Genomic DNA, 5,354 nt, shown 5'->3' with positions numbered 1-5,354 from the left:
TGCACTTCTGCCTCTTGCTGGGCATCTCCCTGGCTGCCCTCCTGGGCAACGGCCTCATCATCAGCGCCGTAGCCTGCGGCCACCACCTGCACACACCCATGTTCTTCTTCCTGCTCAACCTGGCCCTCAGCGACCTGGGCTCCATCTGCACCACTGTGCCCAAAGCCATGCACAATTCCCTCTGGGACACCAGCACCATCTCCTACTCAGGATGTGCTGCTCAGCTCTTTTTCTTTCTGTTCTTTATCACAGCAGGGTATTCCCTCCTGACCGTCATGTGCTACGACCGCCACGTGTCCATCTGCAAACCCCTGCACCACGGGACCCTCCTGGGCAGCAGAGCTTGTGCCCACATGGCAGCAGCTGCCTGGGCCAGGGCCTTTCTCAATGCTCTCATGCACACGGCCAATACATTTTCCCTGCCCCTGTGCCATGGCAATGCCCTGGGCCAGTTCTTCTGTGAGGTGCCACAGATCCTCAGGCTCTCCTGCTCACACTCCAACACTCTCAGGGAAGTTGGACTCATCACAGTTAGTGCCTCTTTGGTATTTGGTTGTTTTGTGTTCATTGTTTTCTCCTATGTGCAGATCTTCAGGGCTGTGCTGAGGATCCCCTCTGAGCAGGGACAGCACAAAGCCTTTTCCTCCTGCCTCCCTCACCTGGCTGTGCTCTCCCTGTTTGTCAGCACTGGCATATTTGCTCAGTTGAAGCCCCCTCCATGTCCTCCCCATCCCTGGATCTGGCCCTGTCAGTTCTGTACTCGGTGGTGCCTCCAGCCCTGAACCCCCTCATCTACAGCCTGAGGAACCAGGAGCTCAAGGCTGCAGGGTGGAGACTGATGGCTGGATGCTTTCAGGAACATTAATCTGCTTGCCAATTTCTGAAAATCACTTGTAATAAAAGTCATCTTTAATACTTCTTGTTGGTTTCAATTTGGCAGTTCTTTTTCCTATGTTTTATGTGTTTAATATTGTCCTCAAATAAATGTCATTGTTTGTGCCATTTCTGATTTTGTTTCTCCACCTCCTTCCCTGTGGCCACAGACTGTGTCAATGAGCTCTTGGTGCCTTTAAAGGAACTAAAGGATGTCCCAGCAGAGTTTTCTGCAGAGATGCCCTTTTGTTGCCTTCTCTGGAGCTGCAGCAGCAATGTCTGTGTGCAGAGCTGGGGCAGATCAGGGCTGGCCCAGCAGCTGTGCCCAGCAGCAGCAGCAGCACTTGGTGTTGCCAGTGCTGCTGCCGTGGCCCTGCCCCGCTGCCCTGGTGGCCCTGGTGTTGCTGCAGGGCCTGAGTGCTCTCGGGGCCGGGCACAGCCCTGGGGGTGGCAGTGCCGGGGCTGCAGCAGGGACAGGCCATGGGCACTGCTGGGGCAGCGCTGACGCCTCAGGCCAGGCCCTGGGGGCTGCAGGCTCCTTGCCCAGGCTCTCTCAAGAACACGGCCAGGCCAATGCTGAGCACAGAAAACCCCCGTGAGCAGCCCCAGGCTGGCCGTGGGCAGGCTGGGGGCAAACAGCAGGGCTGGGGCTCTGCAAGGGCCCTGGGGCAGACGGGAAGGAGCAGCAGAGCAGGGGCTGATCCATCCCCAGGGCGCTGCACAGCCCAGGGCAGCGTCCCAGAGCGTCCTGATGGAGCTGCCAACAACATCCCCCCTCTGCAGCCCTGGCCTCTCCCCAGCTCACACAGGTGCCCCATCCTTGCAGGCACAGACACGGCAGCACTGGCTCAGCAGCCCCTGTTTGCATTGCACACAGCAGGGGGAGCACCCCCATGCTGTTGCTGTGGGGACATGAACCTGAGGGAGCACAAATGCCATCAGCCCCTGGGGCCAGCAAGGGCTGGGGGACACCAGGGAAACCACTCAGCTTTGTCCTGGCCTCTGCAGTCAGCCAGAAAGTTTGTTCCCATCAGCTGGGAGTTTCCTGTGCCACTGCAGACGCTGTTGCTCAGAGCCAGGGCTGCCTGGCAGCCAGCCCCAAACTGCCCTGAGCATTTCCTTTGTTTCACCTTTGCTTTCTTTCCTCTTCCTGATACAAATGTCTTCCCATTGCCCACCCCTGTTCCCTCCCCTGCAAACAGCCCATCCCTGGTTGCCCTTTCCTCTCTGGCCCCACTCCCCATTGCAGTTCCTGGCTTGGCCCCATGGGAACGTCCCTTGGGCAGCAGGATCATCCTACAAGTGCTGCAGGAATTGTCTGCAGGCTCCTGCAGTGCCTCCTGCTGCTCCCTTGCCAGAGGCAGCCCAGGCCAGGGGGGCACATCTGGGCTGCTGTGTCTGGCTCTGGGGCTCCCTGCTCTGGGCAGTGAGGAGGAGCTGCAGAGGCTCTGCAGGACTGACAGGATGGGCTTTGGGGCTGGCACGAGAAGCTGAGGGACCTGGGCTGCTGGAGCTTCTCAAGAGGAGGCCCAGGGCTCATCCTGCAACTGCTCCAAGGGTGGTTCCAGAGAATCCCAGAATCAGCAAGGGTGGAACAGGCCATGGAGATCATCAAGTCCAACCTGTGCCCTGACACTGCCTTGTCTCCCCTGGGCCTCTTCTCCAGGATAAACAATCCCAGCTCCCTCAGCCACTCCTCACAGCTCTTGTGTTCCAGACCCCTCCCCAGCCTTGTTGCCCTTCTCTGGACACGCTCCAGCCCCTCCATGTCCTTCCTAAATTGGGGGGCCCAGAACTGCAAACAGCACTTGAGGTGCTGCCCAAGCATTGCTGAGCACAGGGGAACAATCCCTGCCCTGCTCCTGCTGGCCACACCATTCCTGAGCCAGGCCAGGAGCCATTGGCCTTCTTGGCCACCTGGGCACACTGCGGGCTCATGTCCAGCCTGCTGTCCACCAGTCCCTGCAGGTCCCTTTCTGCCTGGCTGCTGTCCAGGGTCTCTGGCACCTTGTTGAGGGAGGGAGGGAAGGGAAGGGAAGGGAAGGGAAGGGAAGGGAAGGGAAGGGAAGGGAAGGGAAGGGAAGGGAAGGGAAGGGAAGGGAAGGGAAGGGGGAAGGGAAGGGAAGGGAAGGGAAGGGAAGGGAAGGGAAGGGGGAAGGGAAGGGAAGGAAGGGAAGGGAAGGGAAGGGAAGGGGGAAGGGAAGGGGAAGGGGGAAGGGAAGGGAAGGGAAGGGAAGGGAAGGGAAGGGAAGGGGGAAGGGAAGGGAAGGGAAGGGAAGGGAAGGGTCCAGATCCAGTCCTTCCTGAAATGTGGGGTTTGCTGGCACTGCCAGTTCCCAGATCTGGATATTTCCCTATTCTGGCACAGCTCAAATGCAGAAATTTTCTGGCAAAGTGAGAAAAATCTGGCAATTTTCCTTTGCTGGCTCTGTCACCACCCAGATCTGGTGTTTGCCGGCACTGCCAGTGCCCAGATCCAGCAATTTCCTGGTGCCAGCACAGCCCAAGTGCAGCAATTTGCTGGCAAAGAAGCCAAAACCAAGCAAATACCTGGTACCTACACCAACCCAATCTCGTGTTTGCTGACACCGCCAGTGCCCAGATCCGGAATTTTTCAGATGCCTGCACAGCATAATTCCAGCAATTTGCTGGCACAGAAAGTTCACATTTGGCAATTTCCCGGTGCCTGCACATTCCTCACCCAGATCTGGTGTGCGCTGGCACTGCCAGTGCCCACATCTGGCAATTTCCTGGTGCCAGCACAACCCAAATGCAGCAATTTTCTGGCAAAGAAAGCCCAAGCCTTGCACCGCCCAGATCTGGTGTGTTGGGGTTGGTTTAAAAGAAGAAGGAGACCTTGGCTTAAGGCCATGGGAAAACCCTCTTTAGTTGGGGTCAGCAGGAGCTCCCGCCCATAATCCTCTTGTTCAGTTATGCAGATTGTTGCTAGAAAGTTCTGAGTTCTCTTTGCTACCATTGGTTACTTTTTACTGCAAAAATTATAATATTCTTAATCCTTCCTTCCTCTTGGATCCTTCCCTCAGATCCCACCTTAACCCCACCCCATAAATAAATGTATAAATATCCCTGCTAGACCCTGGACCCAGGCTTTTTTCTGCTTCGCTCTCTGTACTGTGCACCCGCCCTGTTTGTTGTGTTTGCCTTCATTAAAGTTCTGTTTCCACACAACCAGATGAAAGCAGTCTCTCTCTGTAAAGTGGCCAGAGCCGGTTCTCAGGGAAACCACTGGTCAAGGGTCCGGACGAGGACCAGAAGGTTTCACTGGTGTTTGCTGGCACTGCCAGGGCCCAGATCTGGAAATTTCCCTGTTCCAGCACTGCCCACGTCCAGCAATTTGCTGGCAAAGAAAGCAAAAACCTCCAAAACCCGGCAATCTGGTGTTTGCTGGCAGCTACTGGGTCTGGGAAGGAAAGAAGGAAGGAAAAGAGGAAGGGGTCAAGATCCAGTCCTCCATCCTGGAGCCTGGAGCCTCGGTGTTTGCTGGCACTGCCAGTGTCCTGATCCGGAAATTTCCGGGTTCTGGCACAGCCCAAGTGCAGCAATTTGCTGGCACAGAAATCCAAAACCTGGCACCACCCTGATCTGGGTCTGTCCCACATCTTGCAGTGCATCAGTACCCAGATTTGGAAATTTCCTGGTGCTGGCACAGCCCAAGTCCAGTGATTTGCTGGCACAGAAAGCCAAAATTTGGGAATTTTCAGGTTCTGGCTCCAGCACCATCCAGATCTGGTGGTTGCTGGGACCGCCAGTGCCCAGATTTGGAAATTTCCCAGTGCCTTCACAGCCCAGGTCTAGCAATTTGATTTTAGGCTAGCTTAGGCAGAGAAGTTCCTTTGGACTGTGACTTTCCTTTTTCTTGGAACTGTTTAAACCTGCTCTGGACTGCAAACCCAGAAAAACACCGGCAGCTCACACCTGTGGCCCACCGAGCTCTGGGATGCTGCATTCCAGCACCAAAGAGACTTGGAAGAGACCGAGTGAGCCAACTACAACCCACAAAAAGGACTTTCTGAATTTGCCATCTCTTCAGCACTGTCAGAGGTTTTATTTAATATTATTCATTTTTCATGCTTGTGAATACTTTACTTGTTAAATAAACTGGGTTTTTTTCACTTTTCTCGAGGGAAGTCTTTTCCTGAACTAGTAGGGGGAGGGGCCGCTGGAACTTGCTTTCTAGACAGACCCCTTTTGGAGGTTTCCTCCCAAAATTTGCCCTAAACCAGCACAAACAGTCACAATGAAAATTGGCACAACTCCCCAGCCCACCAGGAAAAGAAAGGACATGTAAAGTTCTCCAAACATTTGTCCTGCTTTGCTGCAAATCTTGTGACAGTGTGGAAAGCCAAGAGAAGCTGCAGCTGGTGGCAAATCTTGTTCTCCATGAGAGGCTCTTGGGAAGAGCAGACAGGAGAAGATTCCTGGAAAACTGAAACAGCTTTCCAGAAGGAAATGAAAATGAA

At 54.9% G+C, this 5,354-nt stretch overlaps 1 pseudogene; it reads left to right on the top strand.

The window, feature by feature from the left end:
- Nucleotides 1-275: 275 nt before the first annotated feature.
- Nucleotides 276-865, top strand: LOC115915914 (annotated as a pseudogene).
- The last annotated feature ends 4,489 nt before the right edge of the window (nt 866-5,354 follow it).

Source organism: Camarhynchus parvulus, unplaced genomic scaffold, assembly GCF_901933205.1.
Source record: "Camarhynchus parvulus unplaced genomic scaffold, STF_HiC, whole genome shotgun sequence".
Lineage (NCBI taxonomy): Eukaryota > Metazoa > Chordata > Aves > Passeriformes > Thraupidae > Camarhynchus > Camarhynchus parvulus.
The sequence above is the reverse complement of the archived record's forward strand: the minus strand, read 5'-3'. Positions and strand labels throughout refer to the sequence as shown.